The 20,807-nt window shown below is 41.2% G+C and overlaps 1 long non-coding RNA gene across 1 annotated transcript in view; it reads left to right on the top strand.

The window, feature by feature from the left end:
* LOC126298795 (uncharacterized) overlaps nucleotides 1-20,807 on the top strand; it is a 38,309-nt gene that overhangs the window by 897 nt on the left and 16,605 nt on the right. Inside the window, exon 2 of the long non-coding RNA XR_007552681.1 lies at nucleotides 12,295-12,906. This is a non-coding gene — a long non-coding RNA (uncharacterized LOC126298795). The remainder of the gene's footprint in view (nucleotides 1-12,294; nucleotides 12,907-20,807) is intronic.

Below are 20,807 nucleotides of genomic sequence, written 5' to 3'. Positions count from 1 at the left end.
TGGCATGCAGCAAGAGGGCCTGCAGTAATACCATTCCATAAAGGCAATAAAATACAGGTGTTATTTTTGAGTTACAAGCAACTAACGGGGGTCTGTTCTAGAAAAAGATTTGATAGTTAGAATTTCTTGGCTTGTTCTGCTTCGTTGGCAGTGATTTTTAAGGGACCGTAAATAAACTCATCTGGCCAGGACTATACTTTTTTTTCGGTTGTACCAGACATATGGACGCGTAGTTACTGTAACCGTAGAGTAAGTAAATATGAATTAACGTTACCCAAATCACTGTAATACCCACATTAAGGTCACTGTTGTTGAGTCACCAAACTCGTACATTAAGTCGTAACTGTTCCGTAAATGATTCGCTTAATCACTTTTTAATCCTACTTAAATGCAAATTAAATTAGAATCCCCTGTAGCGTAATGACAGATCACAATGGAAGGATCCAAAGCGGCGCTTGCTGTTCTGCTCGTCATATTAACCTGTTAATTTTCCGACAGGCGGTGTTCAGTGGAACTGATGGTATCTACAGTTGGAGTTACAAATTTGTGCCGTAGTTCTCGGACACAGTGCCAACTGAAGTTTTCCACTAACTGTAATACAGTTAATTTTTCTTCGTTGATTTAGCTGTCTCGTTGACTTAACTGGATTTAAATTCGAGAAACTAGGTTGCAACGTTGGAGCATTCTCACTAAACTTTCAAATAACAGTAAACTTGATATTGTTTTTAAGACATATGAGAGTGAATAGACCAGACATAAACATTAATTTCGCTTGTGTTTAGAATGTAGGACGTGGTGTAGTTATCGCAGTCTGGGGTAGAGGTTGTACAAAGGTGGAAGATTGGTTGTTGGCGGAGCCGACAAATATCGTGAAGCAGCTCGGATAGCATGACTATTCAGAAAAGAGCTGAGGCTTCAAACGTTTCACGAACTTCATGTGGTAGAAAACTAGCGTTTACGTATACTACGGCCTTTAGCAACTATTCCAGTTAGAGCACTAGTAACGTTAGTTAGTTGACTGTTTTAATGCATACACAATTTTAAGATTAATATGAACACTAGTTTCTTGTGAACTGATTTATCAGTATTTTCATTACCTCCATGAAGTGTTCAGAAATCAATCGTTACAGCCACAATCCTTTCCTAGCTATGTGGGGAGAAAATCGTTAAAAGAACGTTTCAGACTAGATCAGCTGTACCACGTAAGCTGATTAGTTTCTGCTTATATTGTCATAAATTGTATTAATGGGATTTTGGTCCATATGTAGTAATGGTCAACTAATTAGAAGCACTTGCGCTACCTGTATTTCATCTCCGGCTAGAAGAGGCCAAAGACCGCGTTAGGTGGAACCAATAAGCGATCTCCATTCTCCAATGGAACGGGCACTGAGGACATGAAAATATTTCAGATACTGACACTGCTTTCTAATTGCCGTGGTTAGCATGTACACATCTACGCAGCATTTTCGCGGATGGGAAATTTTTGCTGCTCCCGGTGCCCAAACCAAGCAGCTTCGGTGAACTGTTTCCTAGACAAATACTTACGAATACATGGTAGTTAATGTGATAATAGATGCCGAAACGATTAGCTCTACTTCTTGCTAACAGAAGCATTTCGGAGGACGTTGTCTCCAGGAATACAGATATTCCTCTAATTTTCATTCACGTTATCCCAGAAAGATAACGCTATTCATTCATTAGAGCCTTTTGTTGGTAAAAGACCTTATTTGCTTTCTAACGAACTCTGCAAATCTTTTTGTATTAGGAAGAGATAGTTCAAGGAAGGGCTTCCGTTCTTCCAACACTGCAACTGGTTTCTGTAGTAAACACAACAGCTTCCGTGGGGCGCATAATCTTACATCCGAAGTAGAATCAATCATAACTAACTCGTTTTCTTAAACTGTTCAAACACTGGGAAACTGCGTGTCCCATCTGGCTTGCACATAGCTATTAGCGTGTGGTTGCCGTTTAAAATGTCCTTCACCGCTATTCCCTAGAAGAGCTGTCTACTTCTTCGGTTGGAGATTATTTAAGTTATTTAAATAAATTTAAATTGGACAGAAGACAAATAGAAAAATCAACGAGATGGCTTTCCACTTTTTCCATTTCAGATTTGGCAACCCCATAAAATATTCCGTATAAAGCAATTCCCTGGTAATTTGCAACTGAGGAACGTGTATCACTATATATAAAACGTACCTGAGGGAGCCTGGAGAGTCTTCGTTAGGTATTATAGGACGGTAAATGATAGATTGAATTCTAGGAAACAATTTAGGGCCACTGGCAGGGCGGGAACACCCAGGGAACTTAGTATCTAAAAGTTTAAATAGTGTTAAAATTCTATTATTGATCGGTAATACTTCAGAGAAGGCTGTTTCCCTTGATTTTCGGGTAGCAACACGGTGATAAGACGCAGTGTAGCAATGCTGATTTGGTTTTTAATCGTGGTTCGTTTCTGCAAACGCGCAAGTTTGTTTCTCCGCGTTTGACATAAGTCACTATGTGATTACCGGAGCTTGGTTGAGTAAGACATGGGCCGTTACTATATTAAGGAACACACAACCTACCGCCAACTCCTGCAAAACCACTTCGTGTAAAGGAATTTAAAACATCGCCTTCGTCATATGGCACTTGACCTAGACAACCCCACTATGTAGAAGTGACGTAGTGTGCCTCTGTCGGAGGTTGTAGCTATGAATATATTTTCACTGCCTTTCTGCTCAGCATGTGCAAATGCATCGCATTAGTAAGCATTAATTTTGTCAATAGTAACAGAAATGAGGTTACTGATAACGGAGCAGTGGTGTTGCTCGGTACAGTAAATGAACAGGGATGTAGAACGAGCGCACAGTTAAGTGGTGTTGAGCCATCTATTTAGTGCTGGTGACGCAATAAAAAGATTGAAGTACGTTCTGCGTTGTATACTTTGCTGTTCTACGGATATGCAGAATTCCGTATGAGACTATTAGTAGGTTACCATTACGGTAATGTTTTAGTGAAGTTAAAACCTACGCTTAAAATGTTAACAATAATGTTGATCTAGCACTATACTGATACTAGATGCGAAATGAGGTAAGTAATGTCAACCAAGGAAAATTGATACTTTGATGCGTTTTTGTCTGCCAGAACTTCCCTAAAGAGGCTGACGGCGTTGTGCCTGTATAATCTAATTTTCGTGTAATAGTCGTCGCTATTTGCCCCTAACGTTTATGGCTCCTGTTACTGGAAAAGTCGCTGATACGTTATTTGCTTAATGGGCTACATAAAGGATGAGTAACGCGTAACATTGCAAAACTCAGAGGCACTTAATCCCTAATTGCGCAGAGTAAGCCAACATACTAAAATCAGCTATTACACGTAGAGCAAATAACGGTAATACAGGTTTAAGTGCAATAATCTATCTATATCTGGTAAGAATACACACATTTCGATTCTCTTACTAATTTCCTTTACCCCATACTACGCTGCTAATGATGGTCCTCACTGCACAGAACTGAATGGGCAAGTTAAGTCTACATTGCGAACAACTCAGTGGCAGACAATTCATTCTTTGTGTAGTTCTGTGCCTTGTATTTGTTGCTATTACAGTTAGAGAATCAGGAGGGAAAAGACTTCCCTAATAGAAGTCGTACATAAACAGAAAGGACACAAGTAGTCTATTAAACACTGTGAAACGGCAGTAGGAATCTGTCCCCACTCACAAGGCGCACTTGGAAAACGAATTACTGTTGATGCCTCCAAAGACAGTTTGTGCCTCTAAACGAATTTTACAATTTCAAAAGCAGAGTGCATCACTGATCATAAAATTCTCGGTAAGTGAGCAATTACTCCGGAATCTTAATACAGAGCGGGTAGAACAGTGAATGGCATGTTCTAGAGAAACCCGCCAAACCAACTACGAATTTCAGCTTGCGCTAAGGCTACGCCATTCTAAATTTTTACCTTCAACATTTATGAAACTTCATTGTGAAATGGGTCGATACTTGCGTATTTTACACTACCTTCCTCTGGCATCTGAGAATGCCATATGTTGGTATGTTCGTTAAGATAGAACGTGAAGGTGAAACAGCCCAAACGTAGCAGGGTACATAAACTGTATGAAATTCTTACTGATATTTTGTCTGAAATATTATCAATCCCCTTAATAATTTGTCAAGAGTTATTGTGATGTTCCAGTAATGAGTGCCCTCGAATAGACTTGGTTATTGTGGCACTGATTCACGTGCATTGTAAGTCTCTATTGCTTGGTGACGCCATGCGTCTCAAGGTGTCGCGTATTGCAAGGGGAGTAATCACCTGGAACGAGAGGCCCACGATTCAGACTGTGCTGCGTACGTCACAGCGCGTCGCATTACAGGGTTGGGAGCTGCTGCCACCGTCTTGAGCAGGAAGTGTTTGTATTCGTGAATAATTCAGTGCTTCATAGCTGCACGTTTACACACGCAGTTACGGATGCCATTCATTGACACACCTCCTACCTGGCCCCAGATGGAGACCAGCGTTCGTGATGTCTGCAGGGAGACTTCTGTGAGGACAGAAGTCTGTTACAGGGCCAGTATTTCCCGTAGTCACTGCTGGAATAAGATGTAGCCTCAGTGCACGATGCTATTCAGGTCCATGAAACACTATCGACGTAGTTGGCGATTGTGCTAAATATTAAGAAATATCGAAATGAATGTAGATAGTGACAACTTAGCCTGTAATGTTATTTCCATATTATCGTAGCTTCTACGTTCTCGAAATACGCAGTAACTCAATTAACATAGGAATTTAAAAAAAAACTTGACGGCTACTCCAGATATGTATATAGCTACCAGACGGCTCCACTGTCTAGTAACAGATTGTTTCACGGCTCAACACTAAATCAGCTGTCGTCTTCTGTACAATTCACCAATAACGGCTTTGTCGGTTATGACGGTCCTTTCGCATATCTAAAACATTCTGTGATTGTGAAAGCAACATTTTGGGTGTTGCAGTGCAGTTTGTTGTACAAGATTTGTTTCCCATCTCCTGTCGCGATGCATGGAACTGTTGTGGAGTCGGCTGTGTTCAGCCATCGCCATTCAGAAAAGAAAGCCTTAACGCGTGTGCTGTGACGTGATTACGCCGCCGAATTGACTACCTGCCTGCTACTGTCTGAGATACACAGAAACGTGGAAATCTCCAGTTGATAGTATTGAATGCTGTGATAGTTCACAATACAACGGTCTCAAATTAGTTACCACAATCTTGGAAGTTGTATCGAGAGTTAAAACGTCTATACATTGTTTACTGAACTCCGAGAACAGTTAAAATTAAGTAGTCTTCAACTTAAGTAATATGTAATTAGAACAAATTTCTTTTGAAACAAAAAACGCGGCACACGAGCACATGCAAAATTCTTAGTCAAATTTGTAAATTCAAAACACCAAGCTTTGGTTGGCTTTCTTGGTTGAAACGTTTCTGAATAGAGAAAAAAGCCTGTTTCATACTGTTTCACAGAGGTGATCAACTGGTTACTTTAATCGTAAGTGTATTTACGTTTGACTAATTCTGTCCAAATATCAGGACAGATTCTTTCATGCTTTCTAAAAGTTAATGTAAAATGTTTCATTTAACAACTACTTTGTGATGTTAAATTCAGTGATTGGTTATATTTTCTGTGTTATTAATGATTTTTCTGCTTGTAAATTCATTAAAATATTGGCACACCATAGGAACACTGGAGTGAATTGTGTGGTGGTTTAGACGGTGAAGTCTTAAAATCAAGTATGTGATCTTCATTAGGTATCACTGTCAAGAGCAAGGCTTTGATCTGCTTGCCGTAGCAGAAAATGCCCTTTAAAGGAATTTGTGAAACCAAACATGCGAAACAGATGACACCATTGCTTGGATGAGTCCATAATAACTTATCCGTGGTCTCTTAATACTTGACAATCTCTTCATATTATGTCCAACTGGCTTTTTTAAGCAGTGTTGATAGCCTGCCATATTATGGAATAACAGCCAAGTTGTTCCATCTTTAAATGCGGACTACGAAAAGTTCTGGTAAGGCTGAATTTTTAACGTTTACTATTCCACAACGAGTAGTAAGAGTATAAACGCGATAAATCAGTGTCGTAGACTTCGGCGAAAGATACTGTGCCTTAATTTTCCATCCGCTGCAAATAATTACCATGGAAGATGTAGCTTTACTCATTTACTTGATGGTATGTCCCTAGCATCTCGTCCAAAATAAGTGTACGTATTTTTTTCCAAAAAGTGTTGCTCTGAAACAGCCAGTACCTACAAAGTTAAACGAAGACGGCGGCAGCAGCAGCAGTGTGACGGAAAGCAAAATTTTTCTGTGGATAACCCTCCATCAGTGAAATCCTGCCATGATCACAAACATGACGAAGTGCTTCAAAAATTGTGAATATTGTGAATTGTCAGCTTTATTCTCCCCGAAAACGTTCTCCAGCCTTCGACCTTAGAGCAGTGTCTAAACATTAACATTCCAGCATCGACTTCTATAAACGTTGGGGTAATCTGCCAGTTCCAAATTATTTCCCTCAAACCTAACTCCTGCGAAGCAATAATATATATAATGCTAGCTTAGCAATTCATTGGCATTTGGATACAGAGGCTTAAATATGTTACTATACTGAAGCAGCTATCACTTTCCTATCGTAGTTACTTAAAGGCTGTGACAGAAGTAAGGGTTTCTTAAAGTTAGTCAGGAAAGCTCAATAGTTGAACCACGTATTGCATATCTCTTAAAAGTACATGGTATTGACAAACCTAGAAAGCGACCGTTAGTACAAAAGATTGCACAGGATGAATGGTTAATCTAGACTTTAGGCCTGTCCAGAAAGTATGGAAGGGAAAAGTATCATCGTTGTCTGCTAGCCCAACCACTTCAAATGGAAATTGCTCCAAGTTCAATAATTAAACTTCAATGACAGAAAAGATAATTTTGAGTAGTTCGAACTAGGATAAGCACATCATCTTCATAAACTTACCTATTCTCGATCATGAAAGAAATTAGGCACTAGTTGCACAAGACTACTTACTTTTCAACATTAATACTACCATGTAGAAAATTTTCTTTTCTAATACAGGACTAAATATAAATAAATATAAATAAATAAATATAAATATAAATATAAATAAATATAAATATAAATATAAATATAAATATAAATATAAATATAAATATAAATATAAATATAAATATAAATATAAATATAAATATAAATATAAATATAAATATAAATATAAATATAAATATAAATATAAATATAAATATAAATATAAATATAAATATAAATATAAATATAAATATAAATATAAATATAAATATAAATATAAATATAAATATAAATATAAATAAATATAAATATAAATAAATATAAATATAAATAAATATAAATATAAATAAATATAAATATAAATATAAATATAAATAAATATAAATATAAATAAATATAAATATAAATATAAATAAATATAAATATAAATATAAATATAAATATAAATATAAATATAAATATAAATAAATATAAATATAAATATAAATATAAATATAAATATAAATATAAATAAATATAAATATAAATAAATATAAATATAAATAAATATAAATAAATATAAATAAATATAAATATAAATAAATATAAATATAAATAAATATAAATATAAATATAAATATAAATAAATATAAATATAAATAAATATAAATAAATATAAATATAAATAAATATAAATATAAATATAAATATAAATAAATATAAATATAAATAAATATAAATAAATATAAATATAAATAAATATAAATAAATATAAATAAATATAAATAAATATAAATAAATATAAATAAATATAAATAAATATAAATAAATATAAATAAATATAAATATAAATAAATGTTTTGTGCTTAAGCGACATAGTTCCAACTTGGTGATTATACAAAATTGGACATTCTGCTGCCCAATGGTGTTACAAAGCTTAGAGAATAATGATGTGCCGTGGAAAAAAAAAATGAGCACTGCTCTGAAATAGCTAAGTAGGCAGACTGATGGAATGCATAAATAGCCACAAAATATTTGTTTTTCAAAAATCGCATTTTAGCTTCACTTCTGGGTAACGTTTCTAAAAGTTGGTGATGCCTTCAACACTTAAACACAAGACACTCGACTTAGCTGGAGGCTGATGCACCTGAAGACAGCATACATCCTTCAGAACACTACTAAGTCACTTCCCTAGATAATTTAATCTTCCCAGCATGCTTCATCATTGCTAAAGCTACTCGGTAGTAAATAACTGTGTAATAAAGTAACACTAAAATTCAGTAACACAGGGCACACACTGGTCGGTACATCACTCTGTAAATTTCGCGATAGCATAATTAACCCTAGGACTCACTCTAAAATTTCCCATCTGGGGTCATACATGACTCAAATCAATATATAATTGACTGTGTGTACTAATCATTCAGAGAACGTACTGTCGTTTACTACTGTTTGTTTACATTTTATTTATTTAGACATATTTCACAGCTTTTTTAACAGGTATGTACATAGTAGAATTAAATTACGTATGACAGAGTAATTACATATCAGAAGTTACAATATTACTGAGTCATTTGTTTCACAATGGCTTCAAATTTACAGAAAATGTGAACAACTCAACAGGAAACATAATTCTAACCGAAATCCGTACCATAGTCATCTGCACATATTTTGCGAGTAGTTACATATTTCAAAATGTTCCTTGTAAATAAATTTGTTACTCTTTTTGCATGTTGAACTGTATTTTGTGTCCTTTGATCGGGGGCAAATGCAGCATCTGCCTCGCTTTCCTTTCTGATTGTCGGGTATTACGTCCGGATGTCCATTGTCCAACAGATCAAATCCACACCTTTTGATACTGGCGACATGTTTGATCGCCGAAATATTGTGCCCGTTGGACACTATAGACCGGCAGTACACCCGTGGATATTTTGATTGTGCTTGTTCCTTGCCTGTGGTAAACTCAAACGACGTGCCACTTGGGGCTTTGCCATTTCTTTGGCTAACTTCATTAGAAAAAGAGTCTGTAGGCACTGAGTGCAGCTAGATCGACAGTATCATAAAATACTAATGGCCAACGTTTTGTACTCTTTTTCAGAGAATAGTACGAGCTCATTTGATCTAGCATATCTACACCTGATTTTGTTGTTGTAATACAACACTACTTATGGTTTTGGTTTCAAGTTGTTTCCTTTGGCACTTCAAATGATTGATGTTGTGTTGACAGGAGTAGCACAGCCTTATTTCTTTTTGGAACATGCGAAACTAATAGGGTTTTACCACTGTATGCAAAGCTGGTAGTGCATTCTTCCCTAGTTTTCGAAGGCAGAAACTCTTTTGGGACTTCTTTTCTTGTAGAACGTAGAGTACCTACAAGTGTCAACTTCATTTTCAACAATTCTTGGCCAAGGTCATAACTCGTGAAAAAATTGACAGTGGTAATATTCCTACAACTGCCAGCCAGATGACGCACCACATCTAAGACCACTCTCTTGCCTTGATCCACTTCTCTCACATCACCACGCCTTCCAGTGTACATTTGAAGATTTGTCAGATAACCATGTTCACAGTCTACTGCACACCATATCTTGATGCCATACTTTCCTGGCTTTAAAGGAATATAGGCCTTGACACTGCACCGACCTCTGTATACGCAAAGATGTTCATCAACAGTAATGTTGCTGGAAGGTATAAATGTTTGACATTGCACGGCAAACAAAGATTTCCTGTACAGCTTCAGCCTTATTTCCTTTAAAGTCTTCTGATGCGGTCGTCAAAACGAAGTGAACGCACAATGTCCTGATATCGCCTCCTCGACATAGCACGGAATAGTGCCATATTCAGAGTCCCAAAATTCAATAGGTTTCCGCCGGCTCTTATGTAGGCCATGATAATCAGCAAGCCTAAAAATAAAAGAAGCTCGCATCTGTCTCTAGCACGCCAGTCAACTAATTTTCCAGACACTTTCATTTCCTCGTTGATTTGTGAACAGAACTATTATATCTAGCAATTGTTTATTACTAAACTGTCTGAAACAGTCAACAGCTGAGCTAACACTAACTGTACTAGGAATACCTGCTGCAAATCTTATGTTGCGGATTGGAAATCTACGAATTGATGGTTCTTTTGTACTCCATGCAATATCACGACTCCTGCTTACCAGTACTGCACTTTCATCTTCTCCACTGTCATCATTTTCAGCAAGAATATCATTTTCTTCTAATTCATGTAAACAAATTTCATCAATTTGGTCTAACTGTGTCTCTGTTCCATCATCTTCGGCGTCACTACCTTCTGAATCACTACTGCTACGAAATAAGTCTTCCATAGCTTGTTCTACACTATAGCCAGGAGCAAAACGTATTCCATCCATTCTGAAATTACACAACGCAAACGTACAAACGAACTTCCAGTTTGAGGTTAGTTTTGAATAACACCCGAATTCAGTGTTACCAACTCAAAATACCTAAGAGACTGATAGTTTATAATATATACATTCTATGAATGTTACATATAATCTGGGGTCATAATTGACCCCAACAGTACTTTTTGTTGATTATTGATTTAAATGTTGCGTCAAGCGCTCTAGAAATTTTTGTGGGGGAACTAAAATACTGTGTGGTAAGTCATAAAATTCAGGATTTTTTACAAGAAATAGAAATACTATTTTATCCATAGTACAGATGAGTGGGATCAACTATGACCCCAGAGTGAGTCCTAGGGTTAATAAATTATTCTGAATTGGTGATTGTCTGTTGTTAATGTAAGGTGGCATCTAGACGGTCAGGAATTTCTTGTGCAAATACCTACTTCGAATAGATGCATAGGGTATCACGGCGACTTAGAAGGTACAGCATCTGGAAACAAATCCGAACGAAAGTTTGGGGATTAGTTATTATACTTATAGATGTGAAACAAAGGGGTGCAGGATCACTACCAATATTGCAACAAAAGTGTACTTAACGTTGATACAAAGTATGTTGTTACTGGTGAACAAACTTCGGCAGTCCAAAGGATCCATAAGGAGTGGACTAGTCTTTGTCATACATAGTGGTGCTACTTCATGTGTATGTAATGAGAAGATTCACTTAAAAAGCGGTCCTCCTGCTATTAGACTCTATGTTAACTAAAAGACAAATGGTGACAGCACTGCACTGACACGTTACATAATGAATTGTTGTAGTAATGCTTAACATTTTTGTGGCAGTATTAAAAAGATACAGAAAGGTATATTCGCACGTACTTGGGGAATACTGAGGACTCAGTCTCAGGTATGAACAACTGAGATGCTTAGTTCGATTTTCATAAGGTGGAATGTAAAAAAAGATACTATGGCACGCTTCTCACTTTCATTAAAACGGAGAGCACTTCTCACTTCGAATGGGCATTACTACTCAGACGCGAGTGTCACAATCGTATCGAACGAGTTTCCACCAAAAATGACTGCAGTGATTACTAAAGAGACTCAGCCTTAGCCGCGTAACTGTGACGTAAAATTTCTCGGGCATTCGAATATATGCCTTGTTGACAAGTGGCGTTAAATAAACTCCTGTGAATACAAAATTACGGTTGCTGCTGTAACGGAGTAGAAATGATAAACCCTAGCAGCTACTTAGATGCTGTTACCTTGAGGTAACCTGACAATAAATTAAAACTGCTGTTAAAGACACAGCGTTAGGATTTTCCCATAAGCTTGGATTGTTCAGCAACATCGTAACTTCGTTCCATAGTTTCCAGAAAACTTTAGTTCACTCATAAATGTCAGGGCCCTGATACTCACTACTGCGAGTCAAGGATAATTTTGATGCCGTAGGCGAAGTTACTAAGTGGCTGTATTACAGGAAATTTGAAAATGATCATGGAGCTAAAAATATCGAATCCAGGATTTGCATGTATGGGCCAGCATTAAAAATTATTGGCGGAGGCTAGGCAGCTCCTTAGTAGTTTTAGTGTGATAGCTAAGTAACACCGAAAATAAAGTAACGGGCGTGCATATCAGAAATATGGCTTGGTGTGGCTTAGTGTGACTTACACAAAAACTTTGGACTCGGTCTTTACATTGATCAGCGTTCTCGTTTGTTTTCGCGAGTATGTGATAGTGTAATAAAATAGTCCGGGTCGAACGAAAATGTGGTGTTCCTAAAATGCCTTCCGTTTCTTGATAAGTAGGCAGATAGGCGTAACATAAATATGCACAGTGACAATGTCTTAAAATTACTTATTTGTTATATTGGAATCGACCATTAAAAAAGTACGATATTTCCAGGTTCATATCGGCAGGAGTCAACTGGTCAGCCCCACAGGATATCTAAGATGCAGCATTCAGCCGCTTGCAGTCCACTGTCATCAACACTGAGAGATTCCATCCTTCAGTGCAGCCCTATTCGGAAATCGTGCTGCCAGTGCGATTCGCCGTGGAGAGCACTGTCCCAGGCGGATTCAGGGCGGAATTCGTGCTGCCAGTGTCGTTCAGTGCGGAAATCGCCTTCGCTCCGCGATCATTCGCGCAGTTCGTTCTCTCAGCAGGGACGCTCTAGAACAGCGCCATTTCAGTGCGAACTGTCGATGATATCGCCCTCCCGTCGCGATTCGCAGCGCGCACCGCCTTCGCATTGCGGTTGCTCGAAGTCGCGTTTCAGCATCGAACCAGTACCACAAATGTCTCTCGTGCCGCTCAACAATTCGAGTAGACAGTGCCAGGCAATGGGATTCAACGCCCCTACCAGCCCTCAATTCCAGGTGGTGAGGCAGCACAGAGTGGAGAAGACAACTACAATGACTGCAGAATATCAGATGATGACGCTGTTTGAACAAACCTCCGTACAGATTTTGCCGCGGCAGTGGATGTAATTTCTGCAGACTTCTTGGGCTTCTGCAGGTAATGAATGATGTTGGTTTCGCTTCTTAACTGCGTTTTGTTGGTGGCAGGCATCTACGCGTCTGCTTTGGCGTTAGGCGAATAGTGTGTGTGTGTGTGTGTGTGTGTGTGTGTGTGTGTGTGTGTGTGTGTGTGTTTGAATTTTCAAAAACCTTAAATCTGAAACATTAAATCATTACAGGATGTAGTCAATAGTAAAATTTTCGATCCCACCAGTTGGTGAACGTCAAACATGGTATAAATAATCAGCCATCAAAAATTATGGCTCGAGCGTGTAAAAAACATTTATCATTGTTAATGTTATGTAAGGTATGCTCTTTTTACGGAAATAAATTGGCAACTTATCAAAAGCACTGCTACATTTAAAGATTACTCAGCATTAAGCAAATGAGAAATTCAGACTGTTAAGCAAATGCTACGGTCGGGTAACTACTGGTGATCTATTAGCGCACATTGGCAGACACTTTTCACGAATTTTATAAAACAAGTCATGGGATTCTCTGTGGTGGAAAATGATGAAAATGAACTTTTGTCAAGGAACCGCTTCAAATACATATGGCCAATCATTAAGGTAAACTTGGAGCAATTGCCATAAAAGCGAAAGTTAAATTACTTAAAACGTATATTTTGCAGAGGTCCCCTTCATCACGTAAAATAAGTAATACTACTCGTATGGTTCGCTGTGGTTGGTGTTAAACCAGAACGGGAACACCCATCAGTTCATCAGACCTTTCTTAGTAAAACATTCAAGAGCCGTAAATATTAAAAATGGACTTCTCTAGATTTGGCTGCCCTATGTGCAGTATAGTGCGATATGAGTAAACTAGTACATTCGCCTCGGCATAGGTTGTGACAATGCATCTAAAGCATACATTGCTACGTCTATCGCTAATACTCGCGTGACCTCATATTGCAAAGCGCCCCAATTAAATTCGTGTGTTCTGCTGCAAATTACCGACCACGTAGTTAAAATGAAATTGTGTAAAATTTTAATATCATTTCGATGTTTTTATGACTCAGCATGCTGCTTCTCTCAAAGAAAAATCAGAATAAAAAGAAAAAGCCAGTCTAATGAAATACTGAACAGTAGCCAAGAATCCAATATGTGGTAAGATTGGCTGTGCGAGGTAGGGCAGTCGTTAGCACACTGGCCTCGCATTTCGGAGGACGACGCTTCGAATCCCTTGTGCGCCCATCCAGATTTGATTTCTGTGATGCCTCTTAGTCTCTGCAGGCAAATTCTTTGGTGGCACCTTGGACACGAGCACGACAGATTTTGTTCTCCACCCTCTCGTTACCTGAGCTTATGGTCACTGAACTCTGTTGAGGACAACGTTCCTTCCTTCGATAGGTTGTATCGAATTTTCTCCAGACTGCCGGCGTTAGCTAGTGTACGCTAACATCCTGAGCAGCCCTTCCTTCAGAGGAAGTTTGATACAGAAAGTTTTCGTTTGCAAGGACTGGTGCCTTGGCGGACAGGAAACCTGGGAACGAAAACATCACCTTTCCTGGATTCCAGCAGGTGCAGCTTTCATCCGCTCCCTTAGCGGTTGGCGGGATACGTTATTCCTACATATCAGCCTAGTGAGTGCCGGTCGCTCGGAAGTCATAAAAACTCAGGGCAGCGTTCGTCCTACCCCCTTCTGCTAGATTGCGGTTGAACAGCACATTCAGATAACCCAATTGATTACCGCACTCCACTGCAAGCAGTTGCCAAACATCTACTTAAATGTCTGCTGCTGATTTCCCGTACAGATAAATGTAACAAATCGGTGGATGCTGCAGGCCACGCTATGTAATAAACATAGCAAACACCCACCTTTGGCGCCTAGACCAAATTATATGCGATGATCTCTCGTTTGTAAAGCAACATAGCTCCATTTAATGTACGATGACACTTCTCTCTCGATATGTCCAAATCAAAACTCCACGTAGAAATTAGCGAGAATCAGTTAAATGTTGATACACCAAATAGTTTTGGGACACACCAGTGTCCGTAAATTGTTCCACATGACTCGTAGGTTGATCTAAATGCTGTGTGTGGCGATATGACTCAGTTGACCTGATCGTTGCTTGTTATTGACTAACAAGTAGAAAGTGGCGAACAGATAATTCTTTGGAAATTGTTCAAAAAACTACCACAGAAATTTAGACTATTCACGCATGTACAGAGAACTTCGCATTAATAAGTGCTTGTTTTATGGTAAAATAAACTGTTGCATAGGAGTGATACACAGCCTTAACTCGGTGTTCGTGTGAAAAGCTGCTGAAGCAAAAGTAGCAATAAATGTACTGAATTTAAACGTGTCCTCTGTCTCGAAACAGAACCGATAAGCTCATGGAACACGATTAACCACTACAGAAACCACAAGCAGCATTTAATAATGTAATTCCTCGCCTGGATTAAGTGATGCGGTGGATCCACCAGGCTGTGAACGTATGACATTTATTCGAAATCTGCCTACAGTGGCACATGGTACGGGACTGAATATCTACAAACCATTCGAACAGAACACTTCTTTCCCTTTTAAGAATTTTAAGGGATGTAACTTAACCTTCGATGTAGTTGCTCGACTTTGACAAAACTGTCACGAAAGGCCGGCAGGTAAGGCAGTAATGCAGTTTCTTTGGCGACACCCTACTTAATCAGACTACATTCCATTATCCTCGTTTTGCTTCTGTTGGTGTTCATCTTATGCCCTCCTTTCAAGACACTGTCCATTCCGTTCAACTGCTCTTCCAGGTCCTTAGATCAGTCTGACTGAATTACAATGTAATCGGCGAACCTCAAAGATTTTATTCCTTCTCCTTGGATTTTAATACCTACTCCAAATTTTTATTCTGTTTTCTCAACTACTTGATCAATATACAGATAAATAACATCGGGGATAGGCTACAACCCTGTCCAACTCCCTTCCCAACCACTGCTTCCCTTTCATACCCTTCGACTCATAACTGCCGTCTGATTTCTGTACAAATTGTAAATAGCCCTTCGCTCCCTGTATTTTACACCTGCCACCTTCAGAATTTGAGAGTATTCCAGTCAACATTGTCAAAAGCTTTCTCCAAGTCTCCAAATGCTAGAAACGTAGGTTTGCCTTTCCTTAATCTATTTTCTAAGATAAGTCGTAAGGTCACTATTGCCTCAAGTGTTCCAACATTTATACGGAATCCAAACTGATTTTCCCCGAAGTCGGCTTCTACCAGTTTTTCCATTCGTGTAAGGAATTCGTGTTAGTATTTTGCAGCTGTGGCTTATTAAACTGATAGTTGGGTAATCTTCACATCTGTCAACCTGCTTTCTTTGGGATTGGTGTTATTATAATATTCTTGAAGCTTGAGGGTATTTCGCCTGACTCATATATCTTGCTCACCAGATGGTAGTTTTGTCAGGACTGGCTCTCCCAAGGCTGTCAGTAGTTCTAATGGAATATTATCTACTCCTGGGGCCTTGTTTCGACTCAGGTCTTTCAGTGCTCTGTCCCCCCCCCCCCCCCGGGTCCGGGGGTTAGAATAGGCCGAGGTAATCCTGCCTGTCGTAAGAGGCGACTAAAAGGAGTCCCTCCTACCCAAGGGGGTATTTAGTGCCTGCTTCCAGAGACGGACGGTTCTACGACCTATATTTGCGGTCATTTTGGTTTGTTCACTTTTGGTTTCTTCCTTCCTATAGTTGGTTCCTTTCTTTGTTCTTCTCCATCTCAATGTCTTACTTACTTTCCTTTGCCTTCTTCTTCTTGCCTCCTCCTCCTCGCCTCTTCTTCTTCCTTCGTCCCTCGTCCCTGTGCATGCTGTAGGCCGACCCACGCGTTCATACGCATAGCCGGTGACGGGGTAATGCGTAATTTCCCGCTCTGGGTAGACAAGACACGCACGTACCCCCTGGTAAAGGCCAGGCCCAGGGAGGGGTGATTACCTGAGCTGACACCTTCCGACCATGCCGATTGGTCCCTCCGTCCGTTTCTCGGGAGGTGTGACCTGAGGTGTGAACAATCACCTAAGGCGGGAGTGCCCTCTGAGAGGGTCCCCACGAGGAAGGAGCGCGCCATCGGAGACGCTGGCAATCACGGGGATTTCTCCGCAATGGATTTCTCTTCCTCTTCTCTCTCGACTTTTGCCCACAAACGGAAACTTGACCATCCACCAGTGACAAAAGTACTACCGCCTGCCACACAGTTCCTCGTAGTTTCTCGATCTGGGGACAGAAAGGATTTTTCCTCTGTCAACCCTTTAGTTATCCAGAAGGGCGTAGATGCCATAGCCGCATCGGTCAAGTCTTGTACCAGGTTGCGTAACGGTACCTTGTTACTAGAAACTGAGAGCGCCTTTCAGGCACAAAAACTGCTTCGGGCCACACTCCCGGACACGTTCTGAGTCCAGGTGGAGGCTCACCGCACTTTAAATTCGTCTCGTGGTGTGGTGTGGTATGGTATAGACCAGAGCACTCGACGGATTGACTGACGACGAGATTCTTTCCTCGCTGAGCAGGGCGTGACGGCTGTCCATAGGGTCATGAAAAAGGTCAACAATGACTTTGTACCGATCCATACACGTCTCTTGACCTTTGAGTGTGTTCAGCTGCTGTCGTGCATCAAAGCGGGCTCTGAGGTTTTCTGTTCGCCCCTATGTCCCGACACCTACGCGCTGCTACCAGTGTCAGCGTTTTAATCACACTCGCCAGTCTTGTTCCAATGCGGCTACATGTGACTTGTGGCAGGGATGCCCATGAGGGTGACTGTCCACCTCCGTCTCCTCGTTGTGTGAACTGTCAGGGTGATAATGCAGCGTCCTCACGCGACTGTCCCATCTACAAGGAAGAACGCTGTATCTAAGAAATTCCGGTCAAAGAGGAAGTGTCCACCTCGGCTGCTCGCAAGCTATTTGCTAGTAGGAAGCCCACGCTGCTTCCAGCGGGGAAATACAGTACTGTCCTCGCCTCTCCTCGGACTATTAGGGAGGTGGCGACGCAGACATGCGATCTGACCTTCAGCACTACGGTCGTCCGTTCGGCCAGTGCTAAGATCGTCCGGTCGACGTCTCCTCTTCCTCCCGTCGCCCCTCCGACACAAGCACCTTTATCAGCTTCTGCCAGGACGCAGACCCAGAAGTCAGATGCACGGGCCTTCAAGAAGGAACCGTCTCGTGCAGACCACCTCCGTACCTCGAACTCTCAGCCATCGACCAATACTTTCACAAAACGACCTTCCAAGAAGGCTCATAGGAAGCACAGTTCTCCTTCCCCGCCACGGCGCATTTCTTCTCCTGCGCCACCCAGCGGTTGCCGCCCCCAAGCCGTCATCCGTTTCGCCTGGCCGCACCGCTGGTAGCCGAACGTCTGGCTGTTAACCAGCGAAGGAAGCTCCCCCTCCCGGCTATCTTAACAAGATGGCCGATGAACCTACAGAACAAATGGACGATGACTGTCCGCCTCCTGCTAGTGGCGGCAGTGCTCGCTCGAAGCCGTGCCCTCAGCGGCCTTCGAGATGGCCCCTTCTTGCATCTTCTCACGATGGCACTTATTCACTGGAATATTCGCAGCATTCGCTCCAACCGAGAGGACTTGAAATTGCTGCTCCGTCTGCACCGTCCGCTCGTCGTCGCCCTCCAGGAAACGAAGCTACACCCATGCGATCACACTGCCTTGGCACGCTACACCTCTGTTAGTTTTGACCTACCCCTGTGGCGTGTATTCTGGCTCATGTTGTTGGTCCGGGATGATATCTACTATGATCCCATCACATTGCACACCAGCCTGCAGGCAGTTGCCGTCCGCATTAGTCTCCCCACTTTTACATTTTCCATTTGTACCGTTTACACTCCATCGTCTGCCGTTACCAGGGCAGACATGATGCAAATTATTGCTCAGCCACCTGCACCATTTTTAACTGGATCCGTCAGGGGGCTCAGCATTCGTTAGCTGGGTACGGGCTTGGCTACCCCGGGGTTCTCGAGCTGTGGACTGGTGTGCGCCGCCAGTCTCCTGATACCGTAAGCTCTGGGCATGCTTCAGCGACCACCGTGTGGCGCAACGGTGGAACGTTGTCTCAGGGACCGGGGTTCTTGGCTTGGTTGCCTGGATCGCGAGGACGGTACATACCTCTATAAAAAAAAACCTTCAATCTTAAGGTGTGCTGCGCGCCGATAAAATGCATGGCTGTTGAGGTGAAACAGTCGCTAGTGGGCAACCTCTGGGGAACCTGCCGCACCTCAGTTGTAGAAGGCTTATCCAGGCATGCGGGACTCTGTCTGGATGGACGTAAGTTTCCCTAGCAGCTCGTGGGACGACCATGAATACCACGAATTCTTCCTCTTCTCCTCAGTCTAATTTTTCGCTGGCCAGTGGGATGGGTGGACCGCTGGTAGGCACTACCGCCCAATCCAACAAGAGGGCTAGGTTAGCCAGTCCTCCTGACTCCGGCGTCAGCAAACGTACTGCAGTTCAGAGTAACAGAGCACATACTGAAAACCAGAATGTGTTTTTAATTATAAAAAGGAAAGAGGGTTCCTTTGAAAAGGTTTCGCCATTCTATATCCAAAAGGGTCTAGAAGGAATAGCTGGGACTTTAAAATCAGTGAAGCGTTTACGGAATGGGACACTGCTTGTTGAAACATAAACTGCTCAGCAAGCAGTCAACCTTCAGACAGCTAAAAGCTTGGGAATACACTATCAATACAGAGCTTCACAGCACCCTGAACTCCAGTAAGGGTGTTGTTACCTGTAGGGATCTCGTTGACATTCCTGTAGAAGAATTAGTGAGTGGGCTCAGGAGGGAGTTGTTGACGTTCAGAACATCACGAAAAGGGTGGATGGTAACCTGGTGAAATCACTGCTTCATTCTTACTTTAAATACCCCCAAACTCCCAGAACACGTCAAGGCAGGATTCCTTCGACTAAACGTCCGGTCTTATGTCCCAAACCTAATGCGCTGTTTTAAGTGCCAGCGTTTTGGGCATACAACTCTAGGGTGTAAGGGAGAAGCGATGTGTAGCAACTTTAGTAAGGCTGCCCATGACGGAATTGACTGTTCGTCGCCTGTCAGATTTATAAACTGTTCTGAAAGCCACCCTGTTTGGAGTAGGGACTGTAGAATCTTCCTAGAGAACGTAAAATAAAAGAAACAAAAACTAAGCGTATCCCCTACAGTGAAGCCAAAGATTTTTAAGACCATGCAGCCCCCCACATTCGTTACGTCCTTGGCTTCCATTGTTCAGAAGCCGCCTTTTAAGGTCGATGCATCTACACAGACGGAGGTTGTTAGTGTTGGCACGAACACGTGCACATGTCAGTGCACTTGCAAGGCAGCAACTGTATCAGAGCCTGTAGCCCCTCCTAGAACAGCAGAGAAAGGTATAGTAGCTAACATTGAAGAGCCCCAGGCATCTCAGATTGCTGAGGCTGTTCCAAAGCCCAGCATGGTCATAAACACCCCAGCTCCGGTTCCAGAAAAGCCCTCTAAACAAAGGAAAGCACATGTGAAGCAGCACCAACAGATTAAATCGGCTGGTAAACCCTCGGATCATGTTAATGTGGTCCCGCTAGACGCTTCATCACTCTTCCCCAGAGCTAATGGGGTCTGAGAATATTGGGCAATCATCTCGCCCCAAGACTGAGCCTCCACCCGCTGCAGTCTCCCCACCTCGGCGGAAAGAGAGGCAGAAAATACAACCACCGTGATGGCTCCCATACTACAATGGAAACTGCAAGGGTTCAGGACACATGTGGAGGAACTACGTCTATTGATTCAGGATATATGTGTGTGTGTGTGTGTGTGTGTGTGTGTGTGTGTGTGTGTGTGTGTGTGTGTGTGTGTGACAAATTTCAGTGAAACATAAACCCCAGAGCTACTTGGTTATGTCCTCCACAAAAAGGACGACCTGAGTGGACAGAGCTAGAGGAGAAGTAG

The sequence above is a fragment of the Schistocerca gregaria genome, chromosome X (genome assembly GCF_023897955.1).
Source record: "Schistocerca gregaria isolate iqSchGreg1 chromosome X, iqSchGreg1.2, whole genome shotgun sequence".
NCBI classification, from domain to species: domain Eukaryota; kingdom Metazoa; phylum Arthropoda; class Insecta; order Orthoptera; family Acrididae; genus Schistocerca; species Schistocerca gregaria.
The sequence above is the reverse complement of the archived record's forward strand: the minus strand, read 5'-3'. Positions and strand labels throughout refer to the sequence as shown.